This window comes from Vipera berus (genome assembly GCF_964194415.1).
Source record: "Vipera berus genome assembly, chromosome: 2".
NCBI classification, from domain to species: Eukaryota; Metazoa; Chordata; class Lepidosauria; order Squamata; family Viperidae; genus Vipera; species Vipera berus.
In genome coordinates this window covers 28892794-28918978 of record NC_138203.1, presented here as the reverse complement: position 1 = coordinate 28918978, position 26185 = coordinate 28892794, and positions in this window count along the sequence as shown.

The following is a 26185-nucleotide window of genomic DNA, read 5'->3' as shown; positions in this document are numbered from 1 at the left end:
TCAAACTGACCTCTTAGTAAAGTAATTACATCTTTAGTCTTCCCATCAGATGGATTCAGAATTAAAGCCTTTTCTTTTTCCTTAATTTCCTCCTCTAATTCTTTCCTCCTAAGTTCCAATTTGTGTCTATGTTTATTGTTCAAATATATTAACACTCCTCTCATATAAACTTTACTTGCATCCCAAACCATCTCCATAGGAGTACCTTTATGCAAATTAATTTAAAAAAATTCTTTCATCTGTTTTTTACACTCTTCCACATTTTCCTGATATCTAAACAAATTTTCATTTAATCGCCAAGACCATCTGTCTCCATTATCTTTTTCTATCTCCAACCATTTATTTATTTATTATTTATTTATTAATTTAATTTATATACCGCCCTTCTCCCGGAGGACTCAGGGCGGTGAACAGGGCAATACATAAAAACTAGATACAAAAATTAAAAATTATTAAAACGTGATTAAACAATGCCCATAAATTAATACAAATTAAAATTGAAGTTCATTTATAAAAATCCCACCCCGTCCCATCAGGCCAGGCCAGCTTGTTTAAAGAGATGGGTTTTAAGATCGCGCCGGAAGGAGCGGAGATCGGGCGCCATCCGGAGCTCGACCGGAATATGGTTCCATAAATCCGGTGCACCCACAGAGAACGCCCTCCCCCTGGGGGCCACCAGTCGGACTATGATCAGATATAGTTCTTGGACAAATCTTGATCTTCTTAATCCTAGAAAAAAATCATTAGTAATTAATACAAAATCAATCCTTGAAAAAGATTGATGCCTATCAGAGAAAAAAGTAAAGTCTTTTTCTTGCAAGTTCCTTTCTCTCCACACATCTCTCAATTCCAAGTCATCCTTCATCTCAAAAAATGATTTAGGCAGTCTAGCATGACTTGGCGTACTTCTAAAAAGGCCTCTTTTGTCCATTTGTACAACCAAAACGCCATTCCAATCTCCCATAAAAATACAAGATTTGTAATCCCACTGGATAATCTTACTGTGTAATAATTTGTAGAAATCTCCTTCCTGTTGGTTAGGAGCATATAATCCAACCAGAAGTATTTTCTTGCCTTCTGTTAATAGTTCAATTATAACATATCTTCCTTGTTTATCTGCTTCAAGTAAAGTAGCTGTTAAAGTATTCTTAACATAAATAACAACTCCATTTTTCTTGTCAGGAGCAGAGGCAATAAACTGTGTGCCCAACCTAAGGTTTGTCAGGTACTTTTGATCAGCTGCTCGAATATGTGTTTCCTGTAAGCAGATAACATCATTTTTAAATTGCTTTAGATATTGAAATACTTTCTTTCTTTTATGTGGTGAATTTAAGCCAATAACATTCCAGGTTAGAAGCTTTGTAGCTATCTTTTGCGACCTGAAGCTTTTGGAGCACCTCTTCCAAAATCACCTGCACTCTCTTCGGCTTCACTCCTCCCACTGCTTCACTATAAGTAAGTTTTTGAGATGTAGTCATGACTCTCTGTTGTTCTTGCTTTTGTCTCATTCATCTAGCTGCAGCGCGTGTCATTCTTTGGTCTCTGACCTCCTCCATTGGTACTGAAATCTGATCCACTCCTGTAGTTTGCTGGGATTCTCCATCTTTCAACTGCATTTCTTCAGCACCTTGTATACTCTCCCTTCGTAGCTGACGCTCTCCTTCACCATTCCTCCTTTTAGATTCCGTGGATGGTGGGCGGCCTGCCTTCAAAATATTAGCATAAAAATCTCGTGCCTGTAAAACTGTATTAAGGCGATATCTTGTGCCTGCGTGCATCACCACCATGCCTACTGGAATCTCCCATCTGAACTGGATATCCCATTTACTTAATTCTTCTGCCAAAAAAGCAAATTCTTTCCTTCTCCTTAAAATTCTTGGAGGGATCTCCTTCAAAATTAAAACTTCTTGCTCTGCAACTGTAAATTTGTTATTATAAAAAGCTTGAATAACCTCATTTCTAATTGCTCTTTTCATAAAATACACTACCACATCTCTGGGTAGCTTCCTTTGTCTTGCAATCCAGGAATTAACACGGAATATTTTATCTATATCCACCATAATATCTTCTGCTGAACGCCCCAGAATCTGTTCAAGAGCTTCTGAGAGTACTATTTTCAAATTTTCCTTAGGATCTTCTTTCTCTGATTCTCACAGCGAACTCCATCTCTTGGTACTGCACCAATGTTAAATCATCATCAATCTTATCCATCACAGTTTCAGCATCCATCATTTTGGCATCCAATCTCATATTATTTTGGCTAAGTTCTTCCACTCTCTCATCCAAACGTTCAATGCAAACAGCGAGCCCTTGAAATGCAATCAAAATATCTGCCCTTATTTCTGTATTCTTCTCCTCAATAAGCTCAGCTATTTGTTGAGATTGTTTTTTCAAAGCCTCTTGCAAAGCATCCTGCAAATCTTTTATTGTTAAAGCTGGTGCGGGTGTGGGTGCCAGGGGAGGAGGCATCAAAGCTGTAATGAAGATTGCTGAACTGGCGAAGCCCCCGCACTTCTAGGAACTTTAGTTGATTTAGTAGCCATTTTGGCACCACCTAATTCTATTGCACACTTTCACTTTCCGCACCGTTTGCAACCTTTCCACAAAGTAGTCTGAGTTAAAGTTCATATACATAGAATGCTTTTACAGCATTCTCCTGCACAGCTCTGCCTGCATCCAAGTAATCCCCAATTCCCTCTCGATGGCAGGGATGGTTGCAGCATCCTGCTCTGCTCCAAAGCCTTGGAGCAGAGGCATCCCGGAGTCTGGAGAAAACTCAGGCTTCGGGGGGCTCACACCCTTCAACCACCAGAGTTTAAACTCTGACGGTCTAGGGGAGCTCTACCTCTGCCTGGGCGCTCACCCCCTCCTCTTCTCCCGAGGAGCGGGTTTCCGAGCCACCAAACAGCTGATCGTCGCTGTTTTTGGCGGCTCTACGGAGACAACGGGGCTGACAGACAAAATGGCTGCCTTCAACGGAGCCTTGCCACCCAGAAGCCTCTACTTGCATTTTTTACATGCTTTCGAACTGCTAGGTTTGCAGAAGCTTGGACGAGTAACAGGCGCTCACTCTGTTACGCGGCACTCGGGGTTCGAGCCACCAAACTGCCGACCTTCTGATCAACAAGCTCAGCATCCTAACCCACTGAGCCACCGTGTCCCCCAAATACAACTACTACAACATTAAATAACAATAGTTGAGGCTGCAAGAAGAGCAAGAACCAAAACTTTGTATCTCCCTTGACAGAAGAAGAAGAAAGAGGAGGACGGGAGGTAGAGGAGGGGGAAGGAGATAACCATTTATTTAAAATGCTTAATGTTGCCTGTCAATGCAAAAATCTTTCAAGGCAGTTTACTTAGCTTAAGGGGAAACAGCATTTTTAGAATATGTGTGTTGACCTTGAAGCACTAAAAATAAATAAATAAGGGGATTATAAACAGCTTGCTTAAACTGTACAAAGAAAGTACAAAATAATCTGCATATAAGTACCATTAACAAAAGATGAACTCTATTTATATTAATATAGTTACATTTATTTGATAGACTAGTGTCAGATGACCATATAATGAAAAAAGATAAATATTTTAGCAGTGCATAGATTTAATTCATTAATTCAGGTTGAAGGATATTTAACCAAATTGCTGAATGTCTAAATCAGCTTTCCAAACTGGATAGTGGATTTAGATTGAATACTTAAATAAATTATTATATTAATTTGATGATTCGATGGCTGTCTGCATATCCATTGAAATGGATTCCATTTTCCACAATAAATCAAGTCAATACAATGATTCACTATGAAAATTCAAACTGAATTAAACCTTCAAATAAGATCACTTTGATTATTTGAACGGATGGTTTGAATTGGTTCTCAGTGTAATCCTCTCTTCTCTAATAAATGTTAGTGGTGGAATTTGCAATTAGTGTAGAATTCATGGTGCCAAGTGTATGTATGTAAGATCATTATGTAGAGAAATTAAACTTGCTTAGCTGCACCATTGGGTATTTTTTCAAAAAGTTCTATAATAGAAAATCCTGCTAACTATCTTTATCCATTGGTGTTGAAATGCTTAATACTAGCTTTAATGAACCAAGACACTGCCTTACTATTTCCCTAAAGCTTCTGCTTACAGATTTGATGAATTTATGGTTTCACAGACTGGCTCTGTTAAATCATCTTGTTATAAAAATCTCAGAATAGCATTACATTCAATAGCATGTCTTTGTTCCTTAGGTCAATTCTGTTTTTCCTCTAGTGTATGAAAAGTTGTACATAATGCCCGTGCATTGGAGGATGGTACTTTCACAATAATAAGTAGAATTAGACATTTATTTCCTTGTAACTACAGCAGATAATTTGGTTATTGGTTATTCTTCATTGTGCTATATTTTAATGCGACACAATAAGAGTTCTATCTCATTAAAATAAACATTTCACACCTAATTCTATGTAAATGTAACCAGCTCAAAGTTTCAAGGGCTATAAATATGTATTGCATTTGTTATTTTTACATAACAAAATTTATCATTTTCTGACATCTAGATTAAAAAAAAGAGGGAGTAAAAATAAATCCTTATAGAAAAATATAACTTTCAGACTGCTGCATTAAAGTCACCCTACTTTCTGAAACATTTCTAAATAGTAGTCTTATTAGCATGGGTACTTAATAGCTTGTACTAGTTTCAGCTTATTTATGTGTTTTTATTTCTTTTACTTAATTATTTCTTTAAGCAAGCAGCTCAAAAGACAAATCTGAAGTTTTCAATTCTTAACATTTTGTTAGACTATAATGAAGAGGTTGGTTATGGTACATTAAACTCAAAATTTTTGTAAATTAAAAATCATACTGTATAACAACATTTTCTAAAAACTGTAAATACAGTACATATTTAGTATGTCAGGAAAGACAACTAATATAGTGGTAACTAATAGACTGTGGTAGGAATGTGAGACAGTAAAAAGCTGACATACGGGTAGTGACCTTCTTGATCCTCAAATCCTGTTTCCATTCTTAATCACATGTATAACAAACAAGAGGTGCTTTCTTCTCAAAATTGCAATCACCACTTTGACCTTTCCAACCATACTCTGCAGATGCCTCTGCTTAACTATTTTATTTATTTATTTATTTATTTATTTTAATTCCATTTATATCCCGCCCTTCTCCGAAGACTCAGGGCGGCTTACAAGCTTAGCAGTAGCCTTCATTCTATGTATATGCCTGCTTATTAGGGCTTTCACACACACCCCAGCGGCATTATTACAAAGTCAGCTTAACTGCCCCCAACAATCTGGGTCCTCATTTTACCTACCTCGGAAGGATGGAAGGCTGAGTCAACCTTGAGCCTGGTGGGATGCGAACCTGCACTAATTGCAGGCAGCTGGTGTTACTTAAGGAGGCATTAGCCCACTGCTCCACCAAGGCTCTAGTAGACTATCACTAAGATTAAACAATCTCTACTGTATTGTTTAATTCCAAAAAGAATAAAACAGAATGCAGGGAGAAGAAGCAACTTGGAAAGGAGCATGGCTGGAAAGCAGTTCAAAGAGTAAATCCAATGTAAGTAGAGAGGGATAACTGAAGAATATAGAAATATGGAGTTAGAAAAAGAAGCTGCCAATGACTGAATAGAGTTACTTCAAGCCACAGAGAATATTGAACTGTTGTGAGGTGATCAGTGGCTCAGAAAATGGAGAAACTTCATATACTTTCTAAGTGTATGTACCAGCTTTCACACTGATAGCTTCTGATATGAACAGAAAAGTTATCAGGATACTTTAACATAGTAGGTATTAATAAATATCAATAGAGAGCCAGTTTGATGTAGTGGTTAAGATGTTGGCTTAGAAGCAAGCAAAGTCTGAGTTCTAGGTCTCCCTTAGACATGAAAGCCAGGTGACTTTGGGTCAGTCACCTTTCCTAGTCCAACCAGTCCAGCTCACGGGTTGTTATTGTAGGGAAGCCACACTGAATTATGTATTTTTAAAAAATACATAAATACAAAATACAAAAATACAAAATACCAAGACTTGCAGATTGAAGTTTGCTTATGGAAAAACAAATTTGCTATTATACCAATCATGAGCACTATACAATTGGAGCTACTGTACAAGCTTCATGATAAGTACAGAATCAGGTCTAATCCTTCGGCAGTACAGGCACCTTAAAATATGCTCTCTTAATGAGCCTGGAATCAATGTTGTCTGAAAACCCTATAAATACCAAATTGAAACAGTGTGTCTCTGGTTCATCCTGGCAGCGTGTGTGTTGTTTGATTATTGGCTATAGATTTTATTTCTTTGCATATTGTTTAGTTTTAATCAGTTCTTGTTTTTTTTTTACTAAATGTCCACTTATTTTAAGTGTAATGAAAGTGAAATGAACAAAAATAAATATTAAAATTGAACAGACTCATGTATTGTATATCAGCCTACTATATACGTATAGTCATTGTCAGAACCTACCCCAATCCACATCTTAGGAAAGAAGAACTCTTGGAGACAAGATTGTCCAAACAGGAACTTTTACTAAAACTTGGTTGACAGTGGATAATATAGACAGGATCTGAAGCTGTTTCACAGATCGATACTTTTAAAGTGTCCCCGAGAAATAACCCCACCCCTCAGTCCATTTAGTCAATCCTGGATCAGTCGAGTCTCAGGTATTAAACCCCTCGTGGGGAAAAAGGAGAATCACCAGTACATTTGCAACATTATTACTTCCTCCCTTTCACATTCCATTCAGAGATGCAAACCAGAATTCCCTCCCCACCCCCTTTCTTTGTTGTACGGTCTTTTGTGATGGCCACCAAACATTACTTCTAAGGGATAGAGAGGGGCGATTAGCACCCCGTCTTCTCTTTCCTCCTTGGAATGGCAGAATCCAGTAAGGGGGGGTGAGATTTAGGTTTGCACAGATAGGGAGTTAGAAATGAAATATAAATGGATTCTGACAGTCATCTTATAGGAAAAAAGAATGTGACAGACAAATGCATCTGGAAATGAAGACTTGCAATAGTTCCAAAGTTCAACATGTGTTGACTTCCTTGAATTATAATAGGAAAGAAAAGAGGAATTTATCCAAATTAGCTTAAACTAGTTTCCCATTCATATTTGTATCAATCTGGCAATGTACAAATCTGGACCACCTGCTTCCCTGCACACAGATGTGAGATTAGATTGATGACAATGCTACAGCCCATGCCTCTTCTCCAGTGGGAAGGAGCTCATTTCAAATTATCTTTTTTATTTCCTTCATTCATGGCCCAATAGCTTGAGTTGTACAAAAGGGTGGTAGCAAATAGCATCACAAAGTGGGAACACAGTCAATCCAATGTGGAAATATTTTATTCTGTGTCATGCTTCATCTTTAATGTTTGGTCTTGTCCCTTCTGGAATAAATTGTTTGCAGCTTGTGGGGAATTAGAAAAGATTGTGCCAGCACAGCATTGATGAGTAACCATGAGAAAATAGTTAAAACAGCTGAAAAAGATCAACACAGAAATTGGAATTGGCTTTGCATAAAAGTGGTTATGCGATCGAATATCCTAATTTTGGAACTTGTCTCCATGTTATAATCAATTTAACACTGAAATTTTCAAGGTTTCTTTTTAAATAATATATTGGATCACCTTGCACATGCTTAGTGGTACTGAGAATGCTCAGGTGTAACAAACATTAGGTAATGGGCTGCATCACAAATTTTAAAAATTACATATATTTTCTTAAAATATCCTTTCTAAGGATTTTTTGCTAGAAATTTTTATCTAAGCTGAGCTTCGAACATGAAACTTCTTCCAATGATATTTTCTAGTGGATTCCGTATCATGAGGAACCTTCATGAAAAACATAGATTGTTTACCAGGTCCCAAGATTATAGAACATTTTCTACAACTCTCTGTTTGTGTGATATGTGTTAGTGCATTATAACCAAATTTTCTGAAATGCATGCTTTGTTTATATGTATGCTTACTACAGATTTTGAGCATAGAAATATGTTGAGGAAAATACTTGCAGATTCTGCAAGTAATATGCTTATTCACAGTAATAGAAAATTGTTTTTTTGCAGATCATACAATTCCAATTTTTTTTTAAAAAAGGTGGTGATTTTGCATCCCCGGTGGATTTATTTGATATTCTCAATTCAACATATGTCAAAGAAACATGATGAGGTTCTGGGTCAAAATGTTGCCTTTATATTTGAATCAGAAGTGAAAGAAGGAAAAGAAGAAGCTTAAAAAGTAAGCTACAAAGAGCAGGGGAAGAATTTATATTTGCCAACATTTTTCTTTAGTAAAGATTTTTGTATGTCCATCAGTGACCTTGAACAATAACACTCTGCTATAGATGTCAATATATCAGATACTCTTTCTTATCCCTTTCATTTTATCTTTATTGTTAAATTCACCTAATAGCAATACTTAACTGACATATACAATGTTTAAATGTTAAATATATATGAAGGAGCTTTTTTGCTCAGCCACAAATTTAACCAAGCCAAGGGAAGAAACATATGCTTACTAATCTGTGATTGGAATAGGAATATGCAAAAAAAAATCCATTTTTGTATACAGCTAAGAAAAATATATATACCTTGCATAGGATGGATCCCATCTTTCTTTTGACATTCAAAAAAGTTGGAGAAATCATCATTCAGCCCTTAAGGTCTTCCATTTGCAAAAATGGAATTCTTTTTCAAAGGTGTTCTGTAAGAGTCTTGGAGAAGCCAAGAGAACTATTTTTTTTTAATTGAAAAGTTTTACAATACATTTTGAATACAAAAAAACTCCCTCCTCCCCCTCCCCTCTCCCCAACCCTCCCCTATCCTCCCCTCCCCCCTCCCCGACTTCCCAGAGCTGAATACAGGGTATAATAATACAAACATAAGCTAAAATATGCTAACAACAAAAATAAAACATTAAATTCTATAGCACTTTAACTCTCCATAATCATAATATTAATAAAATAACAACAAACTAATTATACATCATAAAAATCCACTACTTATTCAAATGCTAAGTGAAACTTTTTAGTCCCATATTTATTCTGAATATATTCAATCCATCTTCTCCATTCCACAATATGTCTCTGCTGCGATTGGTCTTTCAAATATGCTGAAATCTTTGCCATTTCCGCCACATTAGAGACTTTCAAAGTCCACTCTTCTATAGTCGGCAGTTCCTCCTTCTTCCAATATTGCGCTACTAAAAGTCTCGCTGCCGTAATTAGATTCAACATCAACTTTGTGTCTATAACAATAGTATCTGTAACAATACCCAATAAAAACAATTGCGGAGAAAACTTTATTCTTTTCTTAAATATCTTTTGCATATTCCACCAAATTTTAATCCAAAAAGCTTTAACCTTTTTACAAGTCCACCATATATGAAAATATGTTGCATCCTCACAGCCACACCTCCAACATTTGGGCTGGCAATTTGGATACATACTTGCTAATTTTTTAGGATCTAAGTGCCACCTATAAAACATTTTATAAAAATTCTCTTATCTCTAGCATACAACAGGATAAAAATCAACAAAAGTCTTTTTAATAAGATTCTGCTGATACACTACTTTACTTTTATGTTCTATTCTATCTATATTACAAGCTCTTTGCTTCTTCCTTAACAAGTAAGCTAACCATCTACCCGGTTTATTAGCATTACAAAAAGTGTTATGTCTAGCATACCGTAAGTTAGTTGCCACTTGATCTGCCATTAACATATCAAACTGACCCCTTAATAAAGGGGTCTTCCATCAGATCTTCCATCAGATGTATACAGAATTAAAGCCTTTTCTTTGTCCTTAATTTCATCCTCTAATTCTTTCCTCTGAAATTCCAGTTTACTGTAGTTATCCTAGACTCCCAAAGACCTTTTTGCCTTCTATATTGAAAGTTATAAAGTTCTGCATTCCTGTCTCTAGTGATAAACTTCTGCCTCCTCCATTTACAATTGTAAAGTTCTGCATTCCTGTCTCTAGTGATAAACCTCTGCCTCCTCCATTTACAATTGTATACAACAAATACCTCTGCCTCCTCCATTTACAATTGTATATAACAAGACTTGTCTCCTGTAATTGCCCTTGCCTCAAGATATGGCTTCCTGTCTCCTGTAATTGTCCTTGCCTCAAGTTATGCCTTCCTGTGATAACCCTTGTCTTCTCTGTTAGCATTTGTATACGATAAGTTATGCTTTATTGTTTCCTGTGATGACCTTTGCCCTCTTCATTAGCAGTTGTATGCAATGAGCTATGTTTTCCTATGACCTTCCATATGTTACTTCCTCATGTGTGTACTTCCCCCTCCCTGGTGAAACTGCTCAATAAAAGAGTGCTGTGCAAAGCTGTTCGGGGGGCAACACCATCCACCCCGGGCACTCTGTGCTCTCTCACCTTGAACAAACTTGTGTTGGTGCCTCAGTTTGTCCTAGGATTCTGTTCCTGCGCTATCGCAGTTCCCAAGTGTGACCGTCGGAACGTCCGGCACACTGGGTCGGTGGCAAAGGGCAAAATCCTTCCATATTCAAGGTGTTCACCCTTGCGAGGGTCCCTCTAAATTCTCACCCCTGTTACGGGGCTCTAAGAGTTGAGGCCGGAACCCTGATCGGTCGCTCGACGCGACAACTGGGGGCTCGTCCGGGATCGCGGCTTCAATTCCACAGTACGACTCCTGCCCAGGGGTGTACTGCCTGCACTCCTGTTACCACGCACCTCGGAGAAGGCTTCTAATCGTGAGTAATGGGCTCCCCACTTTCCAAAGTTTCGTCAGGTCATAGGGACGAACTTTTTAAATATAGTGCAGAATGCTAATTTTGTTCAAAAATACAATGGCACCATGGTCCATCCTGTAGGAAAGAGACTTTTAACAAAACTTTTACAATATATTAACAAAAATTGTCCGGCTTATCCGGAATCAGGCACTTTGTCTGTTATAACCTGGGAAAAGCTAGGTAAATATCTTCACAATCATCCCAGGGCGCCTGCTGACATTTTGTCCGCATGGCAAGCAGTGATGGCAGCATTAAAACTTTTGCCATCTCCTTTAGATCTGACATCTTCTACCTCTAAACCTCTTGATCACTCTTCTGATCTTCCGCCTTCATCTGAAGCCCCCCCCCACCCTATCCTTCCGCACCATCTACAACATCTTCTGACAAACCTTCCTTACATTCTTCATCGTCATCTGAATTTCTAGCCTCCTCTTCTCCAACCTTATTGCCAGGAGGCCAATTAACAAATCTTCTTACTTCATCTGTTTTTGGTTAAAGGGCCCTATAGAAACCATGTTCGGTTGGAATCACCTCATGATTTTTCTCACCTCTTGTAGGACAAGCCATATGTCTAAATAAATGTTGTTTTAATAGTATCTGTGTATATATGTCTGTCTGTGTTGTTCTGTGTTATTTCCAAGACTTGGAAGAGGGTCAAAATCCTCTCTGATAACACCAAACAAAAAGGCCTTATTTAACAATGTATGGTTTGTCTGGAGAAAGTATGAAATGAAATTCTTGTATGTGAAATTGTTTATGCAAGCAGTCAGAATGGAAGTGAATGAGTTAATTTGCTGATATGTAAATGTGAGTGTGTTAGCCCTCAAACCCACCTACCACCCCCCACCCCGTCCCAGGCTGTGAAAGGAACAGTAAACTGCAGATTTTATTGTTGTAAAAGCCATGGATGATGTGTGAGAGAAAATGCATGTATAGGAGAGCAAACTATTTTTTTTTTTTGGTGGTGAGATTTTTGTAAAGTTTCTTTTACCCCCCCCCAACCCCGCTGTGTTACTTTAAGAGTGAGAAAGGGAGAGACAGCCAGAAGAGGGGGGGTGGCTGGTCCTTTTAACCATTTTTTTTTCTCTGCTTAGAATTCCAGTCTGAGAAAGGGGGGTGGATGTGAAACTTGATGCCCACTCTTGCAGTTTCAGCTTGCAATTTTTTTTACTCGAAAGAGGAGAGATTAATTGTTGGACAAGTTTTTGGAAATCTTTGAGTTTTAGTTAAACATCACCCAAAAGAAATTACTCTGATCTTTTTGTGGAGTTGTTTTTTGTTTTTCTTTTTTTCTTTTTGATGTTTTTCTGTCTGTGTGCAGGACACATTGATGGAAGATGATATCTGGGAGAATTTCCCTCCCTTAATCAGCACTAACCTGTGGATTTTATGCCTTACAACAGGCTCTGAGATTGTTAATAAAGGAAAAGGGGAACATATACACTGACTCCAAATATGATTATGGAATCTTCAATACTTTTGGAGAAGAGAAATGTAAAGGATTGATTAATAGCTAAGGGAAACAGTTGGCTCATGCAAAAGTTGATAGAAGCTGTGGAAGCAGAAAAGACAGAAGTTAGGCCAGAGTGGCAGAAGGGCAGTGAATGAATGGATAATAGAAGGGAGAAACAGAAAAGTGGTTTTTAAGTTGGTTTGCACAGATTTGTGAATTGCATGCATTAATATTGTTGGAAACAAGGGGATTGCCACTAATGGGATCATCCTAAACGTGTGAATTGCATGCCTTAACACAAGCCTTAGAATGCTGAAGGAACAAGAATGTACTATAGAAATATGGATAGGGAGAAACATGGGAAGTAGAAGAAAGTGAGAGGTGGATGTTGCATGATGGGAGTCGGATGTTGCTATTGTTTAATGTGCTAACCAATTGAAAATTTTGGAGTGGATTCATTTATCCCATACGCCCAAAGTTTCTGTTTTAACCAGAGAAGCACAATTGGCTCAATTGATTTTTAAAATTCGTCACCCAACGAAAGCCTTGATTGGGCTGGAGATAGACACTCTTTTTGTGCCTATGTCTTTGCGAATTTGGGAATCATTTTTTCAAACCTCCAGTGAATTGCAATTTTCCTTAGCTGATTGGCATGGCAAGATTTCTTGCCACCCACCACCCGATTATTGTTTGCAAATTGTTCGCACTGTACCCATTGACTGGTTGTCACCCTTGTCTCCTCACCCCCTACATTCGGCTGTTACAGTTTTTGCAGATGGGAGCAAGGAGTGTGGCGCCTGTGCCTGGTTGGAAAATGGTCAATGGATAACCAAGCAAACAACACCCCAGCGGTCAGCTCAAAAAGCTGAATTGGCTGCTTCAATTTTGGCCTGTCAAATTTTTTCATTTCAACCTTTGAATCTTATTGTGGATAGCTTTTATGTTTATCACACAATTCAAGTGATTTATGGATCTTATTTATCCCCCTCCATTCAACCAGATTTGTTACAACTTTTTTTAACCTTGCAAAATTTGCTTTTTGAATGCCAACATCCTATTTTTGTTGCTCACATTCGTAGTCATCAGCCTTTTCCAGGTTTTTTGCAAGAGGGAAACAATATTGCAGATCAGGCTGCCTCCGGACCTTCAGCCTGTTCTTTGCAACCCCTCACCCCCTGGGAAAGTCATTCATATTTTCATCAAAATTCCAAAGCTTTGCAGAAGCAGTTTGGCATCACCGCTGCAGAAGTAATTGCAATTTGCCAGCAGTGCCCAACCTGCAGCAAACAAGCAACTGCAATCCCTATGGGTGTTAATCCAAGGGGATAGGAGCCTTGCCAAATTTGGCAAATGGATGTCACACAACATGCACCATTTGCCCCATGTAAGTATTTGCATGTTTCAATTGACACCTTCTCAGGATTCATCATGGCCACCCCCCAAAGGGGTGAAGCCACTAAACATGTAATTAATCATTGTATTCGGACCTTTGCAGTGCTGGGATGTCCAAAAGAACTCAAAACAGATAATGGCCCTGCCTATAGCAGTCAAGCCATGGCAGAATTTTGTCATCATTGGCAAATAATACACAAATTCGGAATTCCATATAATAGCCAAGGCCAAGCCTTGGTGGAAAGGGCTAACCAAACCTTGAAACATGCTTTAGATCGTTATAAAAATCAGAACGGGGGAAAACGAAACCCCAACCTCCCAGCAGTGCAAGAAACTCTTAATCTTTGCCTCTACACTCTAAACTTTTCCAACTTGACTGGCTATCCCTTAACCACAGCTGCAGAGCAGCATTTTTCATCTCCAGTTGCAGATCAGCCTAAACCCAAAGTGTGGTATCGCCAACTTCCAGACCTAACTTGGAAAGGCCCTGCAGACCTTCTCACTTGGGGAAGAGGCTACGCAGCTGTTCAACTGCCAGACAAAGTGCTGTGGATCCCCGGTCGCCACGTTCGTCCATATCATGCCTCCACAAACACAACTGCAGAACCCATTAAAGATGACAGCATGGTTTGTGACTTTTTTCAGCTTTAACACCACTGACTGATGCCACTAAAACACAATTCCATCTGAAAGCTTACCCCAGACGTCAAAGTTTTGCCGCCTACTCAGCCTGCAGCATTTCATTGTGCCTCCACTTCACCAGCTATCCCATCCCGTTCTTTACAATGGCTCACACCTTTGACATTGGTTCCAGTCAAAAATGACTCTTTTCACACTGTTTTTGCCCATCGCATGGACCCAGAAGGAACAACCTGTTGTTAACAACGAGTCTACCATGATCATCTATGTGAACTCTGTAGCTCATGTTCCTGTCCAAACTTGAAATGGTTTTAACTTTCAGGAATTACTTGGCTCCTGGTTTCCCAAATTACCTGGTTTACAAGCTATTGTAGCTTTAATTGGTATGATTGTATTAGGATGCATTATTTTACCTTGTGTCTTGCCTATACAAACATCCTCTTTTAAAATTTACCTCTGACTCAGAGACTGATGAACCCTCACACCAACACTCTTTGAAAGGAACACTGGCGCCGGCACAGGAGGTATCGAAGGATTTCTCTTTTTCCCGTGTAAGTGTCCTAGAAGAGAAAGTTCTGGACTACATTGAGGGGCCTTCTCAGTAATTGGCCTTAAAAAACAGAAAAGGAGGAGTTGTAGTTATCCTAGACTCCCAAAGACCTTTTTGCCTTCTATATTGAAAGTTATAAAGTTCTGCATTCCTGTCTCTAGTGATAAACCTCTGCCTCCTCCATTTACAATTGTAAAGTTCTGCATTCCTGTCTCTAGTGATAAACCTCTGCCTCATCCATTTACAATTGTATACAACAAATACCTCTGCCTCCTCCATTTACAATTGTATATAACAAGACTTGTCTCCTGTAATTGTCCTTGCCTCAAGTTATGCCTTCCTGTGATAACCCTTGTCTTCTCTGTTAGCATTTGTATACGATAAGTTATGCTTTATTGTTTCCTGTGATGACCTTTGCCCTCTTCATTAGCAGTTGTATGCAATGAGCTATGTTTTCCTATGACCTTCCATATGTTACTTCCTCATGTGTGTACTTCCCCCTCCCTGGTGAAACTGCTCAATAAAAGAGTGCTGTGCAAAGCTGTTCGGGGGGCAACACCATCCACCCCGGGCACTCTGTGCTCTCTCACCTTGAACAAACTTGTGTTGGTGCCTCAGTTTGTCCTAGGATTCTGTTCCTGCACTATCGCAGTTCCCAAGTGTGACCGTCGGAACGTCCGGCACACTGGGTCGGTGGCAAAGGGCAAAATCCTTCCATATTCAAGGTGTTCACCCTTGCGAGGGTCCCTCTAAATTCTCACCCCTGTTATGGGGCTCTAAGAGTTGAGGCCGGAACCCTGATCGGTCGCTCGACGCGACAGTTTACGTCTATGTTTATTATTCAAATATATTAATACACCTCTCATATAAGCTTTACTTGCATCCCAAACCATCTCAATAGAAGTACCTTTGTGCATATTAATTTTAAAAAATTCTTTCATCTGTTTTTTACACTCTTCCACATTTTCCTGGTATCTAAACAAATTTTCATTTAAACGCCAAGACCGTTTATCTCCATTATCTTTTTCTATCTCCAACCATACTGGACTATGATCAGATATAGTTCTTGGACAAATCTTGATCTTCTTAATCCTAGGAAAAAAATCATTAGTAATTAATACAAAATCGATCCTGGAGAAAGATTGATGCCTGTCGGAGAAAAAAGTAAAGTCTTTTTCTTGCAAGTTCCTTTCTCTCCAAACATCTCTCAATTCCAAGTCATCCTTCATCTCAAAAAAAGATTTAGGCAGTTTAGCATGACTTGGCGTGCTTTTAAAAAGGCCTCCCTTGTCCATTTGTACATCCAAGACGCCATTCCAATCTCCCATAAAAATACAAGATTTATAATCCTACTGAATAATCTTGCTGTGTAATAAATTGTAAAAATCTCCTTGCTGTTGATTAGGAGCGTATAATCCAACCAAAAGCGTTTTCTTGCCTTTTATTAATAATTCAATTATAACATATCTTCCTTGTTTGTCTGCTTCAATTAAACTCGATGTTAAAGTATTCTTAACATAAATAACAACTCCATTTTTCTTATCAGGCGCGGAAGCAATAAACTGTGTGCCCAACCTCAAGTTTACCAAGTACTTTTGATCAGCCGCTCTAATATTACGAGGACGGGCCGAGGAATTTAGTAAATATCTGGTGGACAAAATTGCTCAGATTCGGGCTGGTCTGGACTCTGACTGGGCAGTATCTGACGAGAGGAAAACGATGAGTTTGGCCGAGAACATTTGGGAAGAGTTTGACCCTGTGACTCCAGATGAAGTGGACAGGATCATGGGGAAATTAAGTGCCGCCACGTGTTTATTGGACCCGTGTCCCTCGTGGCTGGTGTATGCGTCTCGAGAGGTTACACGAGGCTGGATCCTAGCAGTTATCAATGCCTCACTGAGTGAAGGGTACTTCCCTGCCACCTTGAAAGAGGCGGTAGTAAGGCCCCTCCTTAAGAAACCTGCATTGGATCCAGCTATTTTAAACAACTTTCATCCTGTCTCCAACCTTCGCTTTCTTGCGAAAGTCGTTGAGAGCGTGGTAGCACGGCAGCTCCCTTTGGTCCTGGAGGAAACTGAGTATCTGGATCCGTACCAATCAGGTTTCAGGCCCGGATATAGCACGGAGACGGCATTGGTCGCGCTGGTGAATGATCTCTGGCGGGCCCGAGATAGGGGTTACTCCTCTATCCTGGTCTTATTAGATCTCTCAGCGGCTTTTGATACCATCGACCATGGTATCTTGCTGCGTCGTCTTGAGGGGTTGGGAGTAGGAGGCACCGTTCTACGATGGTTCTCATCCTACCTCTCGGGCCATTCGCAGACGGTGTTGGCAGGGGGGCAGAGATCAACCCCAAGGCCCCTTAGTTGTAGGGTGCCTCAGGGATCGGTGCTCTCGCCCCTCCTGTTCATCATCTATATGAAGCCGCTGGGTGAAATCATTCGTGGGTTTGGGGTGAGGTATCACCAATATGCAGATGATACCCAGCTGTTCATCTCCACCCCAAACCAACCCAGTGATGCCCTCGATGTGATGTCCCGTTGCCTGGAAGCGGTACAGATTTCGATGGGAAAGAACAGGCTCCGACTCAACCCGGCCAAAACTGAGTGGCTTTACATACCGACATCTCGTTTAGTCCAAGAGGTTCCATCTTTGATTATAGGAGGAGAGATATTACCTCCCGTTGATAGAGCACGCAACCTGGGCGTCCTCCTGGATTCACGACTCAGTTTTGAAGATCACATTGGAGTCGTGGCTAGGGGGGCATTTGCCCAGATTCACCTGGTACACCAGTTGCGCCCCTTTCTGGACCAAGATGCCCTACGTACAGTCATCCACGCACTCGTTACCTCCCGTATAGACTACTGTAATGCTCTCTACACGGGGCTGCCCTTGAAGACCACCCGGAGGCTTCAACTGGTGCAGAGTGCAGCTGCACGGGTAGTGATGGGAGCACCCCGATACTCCCATATTACACCCCTCCTACGTGAGCTGCATTGGCTACCGGTTGCCCTCCGGGTGAGATTTAAGGTGCTGGTTCTTACCTTTAAAGCCCTACATGGCTTAGGCCCGGGATATTTGCAGGACCATATGCTACCGGGAACGAATTCCCATCGCCCAGTACGCTCACACAGAGAAGGCCTCCTCAGGGTACTGTCGGCTAGACAATGTCGGCTTGCGACCCCCAGGGGAAGAGCCTTCTCTGTGGGAGCGCCAGCCCTGTGGAACCAGCTCCCCCCTGAGCTTCGGATGGCCCAAGATCTCCAGTCCTTTCGCCGCGGCCTCAAAACACTCCTTTTCCACCTGGCTGACCTAGACTGACAGGGATTTTAATTATGTTTACAACTCTAACTCTATTCTTTAATTTATTTTAATTTATTTCAAATTTTTATTTTAAATTTACTGTACAGAGACCTTTAAGTTCTGTTGTTGTTAGCCGCCCTGAGTCCCTCGGGAGATAGGGCGGGATATAAATCCCATTAATAAATAAATAAATAAATAAATAAATAAATAAATAAATAAATAAATAAATAAATAAATAAATAAATAAATAAATAAATAATATGTGTTTCCTGTAAGCAAATAACATCGTTTTTAAATTGCTTTAGCTATTGAAATACTTTCTTTCTCTTATGTGGTGAATTTAAACCATTAACATTCCAGGTTAGAAGCTTTGTCGCCATCTTTTGCGACCTGAAGCTTTTGAAGCGCCTCTTCCAAAATCACCTGCACTCTCTTTGGCCTCGCTCCTCCCACTGCTTCACTGTAAGTAAGTTTTTGAGATGCAGTCATGACTCTCTGTTGTTCTTGCTCTTGTCTCATTCGTCTAGCTGCAGCACGTGTCATTCTTTGGTCTCTGACCTCCTCCGTTGGTACTGAAATCTGATCTACTCCTGTAACTTTCTGGAATTCTCCATCTTTCAACTGCGTAGCTCCTTCAGCACCTTGTGTACTCTCACTTTGTGATTGACGCTCTCCTTCACCATTCTTCCTTTTGGATTCCAGAAGTGGTATGGGGACTGCCTTCAAAATATTGGCATAAAAATCACGTGCCTGTAACACTGTGAGAAGACGATATCTCGTGCCTGCATACATCACCACCTTATCTACTGGGATCTCCCATCTGAACTGGATATCCCGTCTTCTTAATTCTTCTGTCAAAAAAGCAAACTCTTTCCTTCTCCTTAGAATTCTTGGAGGGATCTCTTTTAAAATTAAAACTTCTTGCTCTGCAACTGCAAATTTGCTATTATAAAAGGCTTGAATAACCTCATTTCTAATTGCTCTCTTTGTAAAATAAACCACCACATCTCTAGGTAGTTTCCTTTGTCTTGCAATCCAGGAATTAACACGAAATATTTTATCTATATCCACCATAATATCTTCTGCTGAGCGCCCCAGAACCTCTTCGAGGGCTTCTGAAACTACTTTTTTCAAATTTTCCTTAGGATCTTCCTTCATCCCTCTAATTCTCATAGCAAACTCTATCACTCTATGCTGAACCAATAATAAATCGTCATCAATCTTTTCCATCACCGTTTCAGCATCCGTCATTTTGGCATCTAATCTCACGTTATTTTGGCTAAGTTCTTCCACTCTCTCATCCAAATGTTCAATACAAAGAGCCATGCCTTGAAGTGCAAGTAAAATGTCTGCCCTTATTTCTGTGTTCTTCTCCTCAATAAGTTCAGCTAATTGCTGAGACTGCTTTTTCAAAGCCTCTTGCAAAACATCCTGCAGATCTTTTATTGTCAAGGCTGGTGCGGGTGCAGGTGCCAGGGGGGGCATTAAAGCCTGTAATGAAGATTGCTGAACCGGCGAAGCCCCCGCGCTTCTAGGAACTTTAGATGATTTGGCAGCCATTTTCACCCACTTAATCCTGTTGCGCACTTTCACTTTTAAAAGTCTCCATAAAGTCTACTGAGTTAAAGTTCATATACTTGCTCTGACAACGTTCTCCTGTAGAGCTCTGTCTGCATCCAAGTAATCAAAAGTTCACTCTCGCTAGCAGGGATGGTTGCAGCGTCCTGCTCTGCTCCAAAGCCTTGGAGCAGAGGCATCCCGGAGTCCGGAGCAAACTCAGGCTTTGGGGGGGTTCAACCCTTCAACCACCAGAGTTTCAACTCTGGCAGTCTGGGGGAGCTCTACCCCTGCCTGGGCGCTCACCCCCTCCTCTTCTCCCGAGGAGCGGGCTTCCGAGCCGCCAAACAGCTGGTCGTCACTGTTTTTGGCAGCTCTACGGAAACAATGGGGCTGACAGCCAAAATGGCTGCCGTCAACAGAGCCTTTCACCTGGAAGTCCAAGAGAACTATTCTTATGCTGCCATTAACAATGTCAGAAAAGCAAGATGGTAAAGATGACAACTGTGATACTTTCTTGGCACCTTCTGAAGAACTAAAAGTCCCTCCTAACAGTTTTGCCAGCAGTGCTTATGTTGAATTCTTTTCTTCACTTCTCTTCTATACCAAAATATATTATATAGAAAATGGGAAGTGTTGCTCGTCTCAGCTTCCTAATCTAGCCCAACTGATATATTTGTTCCTGACCTTAGCAACTGACTTATAAATAAAAACGCAGGCTGAATACACTTCCAATACCAAGAACTTCATATCTGAATCCTTCGAGAGATTTTTAAAAATAAGTTACAAGAAAAGAATGCTGTGTCCCTCTTCTGTTTGTTCTTTTGAACTTCATTATTTTGTCAGGTTTTGGCACAAAAGAATTTCAAACTTTTCAGATCTTCAGCAGACCTGAAATAAATTGAGTTGGTATTTCAGAAACTCTGTCCAAATTTAAGATCATCCCTTCTAGTTCAACTGGAGGGTAATTTGTGATCATCCCCCTCTTTTAGATATAGTCTATTCAGCCATTCTGATGCCCAGAAGATTTAAAAAATGTGAAAGATCACAGAAACAGATATAATAATAGAGTGGTGGGGGGTTATGGGACTAATATATGCAGCTAGCCTGTCTCCATTTTCTTTTATGCAACTAATTGTAAAAGAAAGATTGGAACACCTGAATAATGGCTATTATACATGAGTAAATCACATTCTGCCAATTGATGGGCGTCAGATTCAGAACAGAGAAAATTACTTTACACACTAGAACTTGCTGTCACAATGAAGACATGGCTGTTAATTTAGATGGCTTTCAAAGATTCATCAAAGCCAGATGAAAGATCCTTATCCAGAGGCCTCTGAATATGAATTGTTAGAGCGAGTGAGGGAGGCAGTATCTTCTAGTTCTGCTTGGCTACACAGATAGACAGACATTTAACATGGCACAGCAGGGTCTTTCTTAGCTCAACAGAAAGTAGGCTTCTGAGCATTTTCCTTGTATCTGTCATTTCCTAAATATTATATCCATACTACTTGTTTCTGGAAAAGAGTCTTAAAGTTAACTGTTTCAAGCAGCTCTCAGCTAGTTAAGCAAGTCACCACGGCTGAGCCTAATGAAGCTCTCAGGTTAGCTGGGAAGATAAAATGAGCTAATCCTTTGAATTCTTCTGTTCATTCTCTGGGAAAAGAATAGAGTATAAATGTAACAAAGAAATATTGGAAGAAGCTTAATCTGAATTAAAGTAAGGTAAAAGGTAAAGGTTCCCCCACACATGCATGCTAGTCGTTTCCAACTCTAGGAGCTGGTGCTCATCTCCGTTTCAAAGCCGAAGAGCCAGAGCTTGTCCGAGGACATCTCCATGGTCATGTGGTCGGCATGACTAGACGCCAAAGGTGCACGGAACGCTGTTACCTTCCCACAGTAGCGGTCCCTATTTTTCTACTTGCATTTTTATGTGCTTTCGAACTGCTAGGTTGGCAGAAGCTGGGACGAGTAACAAGCGCTCCCTCTGTTATGCAGCACTCATTATTTGACCCACCAAACTGCCGACCTTCTGATCAACAAGCTCAGCGTCCTAACCCACTGAGCCACTGCATCCCTGAATTAAAGTAAAAGTATCCTTAAATTATGTGTCAACACTGCAAACATTGGATGTTTTTGCTTTGACAATAGAAGAGGCAGCCTTTTCCTTTAAATTGTTTTGCTCTTAGAATTAGATGAAGCTGGGGGGAGGAGAATGCGTCCCCTGGTTGTTTTTAATAAGATAAGAAATGGCTCGTTAATAGTGGAAATTTATAATTCCAAGCGGGGAGTGTAGCCTGTTTAGAACTTAAGAACTGTGTTAGTGTATTTAGCATTTACAGGATTAATGTTGTTTCATTGAGAGAACTGTATGTTAGAATGCTTAGCATTTAAAGCTATTTCCTTAAGAGATGGCTTTTGGGAGACGTAGTCTAGTTCTTAGTAAATCTTATACTTATCTAGTTAAGAGGGTGGAGCTTCAAAGTTTATTGCAGGACATCCTGGCTGTGTGCCAGGTCTATTGGTCTCTCTGCATGTACCCTAGCCATGTGGCTGGGGGACAACAAGCTCCATGCCAGCATATAACCTTTACACAGGATGGAGAAGTCCATTATTCTTTTACCTAATGAGATGGGTTCAGATTATGATCCACATTCTGGAAGAACTTCTGCTCTAAGTGTGAGTTATTGATTGAGGATGCCTGTGAATAAATCCATTTGAGTTTTTATTCTGGCTGTCTCATGTGGAACCAGCAACCCCATCTGCTTGGGATAGCATAGTACAGAATGGAAGGGAAGCTTTGCCCTTCAGACTGATTGGAGAATGTGATTTATGACTGCTAATTGGAGGAGGGAACTGTGCCAGATATTAGGTGCTAAAGGGAGGGGAATTCAGATCTTGGCATCCAAACATGCCGTGCCAACACTTTGTTCTCATTATTATAGACTTTTTAGAATAAACAATGCCTGAAGGTTCTTTGAAGTGTTTCATTAGTCAGAACCATGACATTATGTTAATATAATTAAAACATTCATTCCATATGTAGGCAAGGCTTTTTTCAATTATCCATTGAACCTGAACTAGGAATGGGGCTTTCTTCCACTAGCCATTTTCTGGGCTTCCCTCTTTCTTTTCTGGATGTGTATGGGTGGGGCAGAGGGAGGAATAAACCTCTCATATTCTTGGTAAAGGAAGGGTGAGGAGAGAGACATTTTTTTCCATTGCACCTAATATCAGAATTAGAGGCCACTCAATGATACAGATTTGTTTGTTTTTGAAATTTTTGCTGCCTCATCATAGGGCTACTCTAGGCAGCTTACAACAATAAAAAGGAAGAAATGAAAAGAGAGTAAACAAACAGAAACAAAATAATAGCACAATGAAGTTAACAATGAAAAAGAAAACAACGAGAACACATCAATATGATAATAAAAAGATGGAGCTCTAAATCATCCTGTGGAACATGTTATCAAGATGTGGTGTTAGTCACTTATTTACATCGCTTCAAAGGAAGACCAGACAAATTTCTAGAAGGCCCATCTATTAATGGTTAGTAGACTTGGTGACTGGAAGTTGACTCCAGATACAAGCACAATAGTCTGCATAGAGTGCATGTGTCAGGCCTAAAAACCAAGCATGATATGTGGTAATTCTTCCAAGGTGATTTCTTATTTTTTCCATGCCTATAGACAGAATTGTGCCAGACTAAACCCTCTACCAACTACATCTACCATATACTTTGAGAACTATTAGAAAGGAGCTATCCTCACTTACTTTCTCTCACACAAAATATCTGCACTGAGTTGTTTCTTATCCCTTTGGAGTACACTCCCTCCCTCCTGGGGAATTCAGTCTACTACAGTCCATCACAACATGAGACCAAGGAAGGGAGAAAACTGGTGCTTTAATCTCCATTTGTGGGCTTACAAGATGCATCTACTTGGTGGCTATGTGAGAGGAAATGCTGGCTAAATGGCCAGCATTATCCAGTGGGGCTAAACTTGTGATCTCAGATATTGTAGGGCTTGCCTGCTTTACTTCAGCCCTCTCTGACGAAGGCTCATATCCTATTGCCAAGGGCTATTGATATCATGGCTATGAATGTTGGGCAGACTTTTAGCAAGCAATGAACATTTATAATTGGGACCATTACCTGATCATCAATTTAAAAAGTCTCCCTCAAGTCCTGGTGACTTTGTCGAAATATTGATGTTATTCTCTTGATAGAATATGAAAGCAGTTTGCTACTGTCTTCTACTCAAGATTTCTTTTTTACTGCCCAGTCTAGTTTAAGCTCTAGTATTCCATAGAGGTCTTCCCCACAAGTATCCACAAAAATAGGCTCTTAAGGCAAGAGGACAACCGGGTTTAACTATCTGTTGTGACAATCTCTAAGTAGTTTACAGTGTCAGCATATTGCCCCCAACTATCTGGGTGCTCAGTTTACTGACTTTTACTGGAAGGCTGAGTTACCTTGAGCCAGTCAGAATCAAATTCCTGGCAGTGAATAGTGAGTTAGCCTGCAATAATGCATTTTAACTACAATCATGTAGTGGTGACGCAGTAGTTAGAATGTTAGTCACAGGATATCATCAGAATGAGGGGGGGCGGGTTGTAGAAATGTTTTGTGCATGCTTACATACATGAGCATGTGTGAGGGATGAGCTCTGCTACTAGCAACAGTTAATCATATATCCCTGGGCACTGGTGGATTATATGGTGGAAGGAGGTTGTCTGTTTCTAATCTGGTAAGATGTTCAAAGTCACTTGTATGAGATGGGTAGCGAGAAACAAGGAGACTGAGGGTTCTACTCCCACTTTAGCCGTTAAAGCCAACTGGGTAACTTTGGGCCAGTCATTGTCTCTCGGCCCAATCCACCTCACAGAACTAGGGGACTAGCCATATTGGATTTAATTCTCACTAACAGAGATGAAATGGTAGAAGGTGTCGAAGCCACAGGAACCTTGGGGGAAAGTGATCATGCAATATTGGAATTCAACATTCTGGAGGCACAAGCAATAGAACACAGCCAAACTAGAGTCTTGGACTTTAAAAGAGCTAATTTCAATAAACTTAGAGAGACCATGGGAAGAATTCCATGGATGAGAATCCTAAAGGGAAAAACAACTCAAGAAGCTTGGGAAATTTTGAAAAGGGAGATAATAAAGGCCCAGTCTAGTACAATACCAACAAAGAAGAAAAATAACAGCTCTCAAAAGAAACCAGCATGGCTGCATAAAGAACTCTCTGATAAATTGAAAGATAAAAAGGACAAGTATAAGAATTGGAAAGAGGGGCACATAACTAAGTCAGAATATCAACAAATAGCCCGTGCCTGCAAAGATGAAGTGAGGAAAGCTAAGGCTCAAAATGAACTAAGGCTTGCGACCAAAGTCAAAAATAACAAAAAATGCTTCTTTCAACATATAAAAAACAAGAAAAAAGTTAAGGAAATGATTGGTCCATTAGTGGGGGAAAGTGGCAAGAAGGTGACAAGCAATAGGGAGAAAGCAGAACTATTTAACTCGTTTTTTGCATCTGTCTTTACACAAAGGGAAAAAACAGTCCAACCTACCAAAACCAGTGCCATAAAAAACAGAATAGAAACGCAAGTTAAGATAGGCAAAAAAATGGTAAGTGAACACCTGTCCAGCCTAGACGAGTTCAAATCACCAGGACCAGATGGATTACACCCCAAAGTTCTCAAGGAACTGGCAGACGTGATCTCAGAACCACTGAACTATATTTTTCATAGATCCTGGAGCACTGGGGAACTACCAGTGGACTGGAAGAGAGCTGATGTAGTTCCCATCTTCAAAAAAGGGAAAAAAATAGATCCAGGAAACTACAGACCTATCAGCCTGACCTCAATACCTGGGAATATTCTGGAAAAGATAATCAAACAACAAATCAGCGAACACCTTGATGCGAACAAAGTCATCACTAAAAGTCAACATGGGTTTGTCAAAAACAGATCATGCCAGACAAATCTTATTACATTCTTTGACCAAGTGACAAAATTAGTGGACCAGAGGAATGCTGTAGATATAATTTACTTGGACTTCAGTAAGGCATTTGATAAAGTAGATCACAACCTACTACTTGATAAGATAGAAAAATGTGGGTTAGATAGCATCACCACCAGATGGATTCGTAGCTGGCTGACAGGCCGTACTCAGCGTGTGGTCCTCAATGGAACTGTATCTACATGGAAGGAAGTGTGTAGTGGGGTGGCCCAGGGCTCTGTTCTGGGCCCAGTGCTCTTTAATATCTTCATTAACAATTTGGATGAGGGGATAGATGGGGAACTCATCAAATTTGCAGATGACACCAAGCTGGCAGGAATAGCCAATACTCCAGAAGATAGGCTTAAGATACAGAAGGATCTGGACAGACTCAAACACTGGGCACTATCTAACAAAATGAAATTCAATGGTGAAAAAGTAAGGTTCTACATTTAGGCAGGAAAAATCAAATGCACAGGTATAGTATAGGTGGTACCTTGCTCAATAGTAG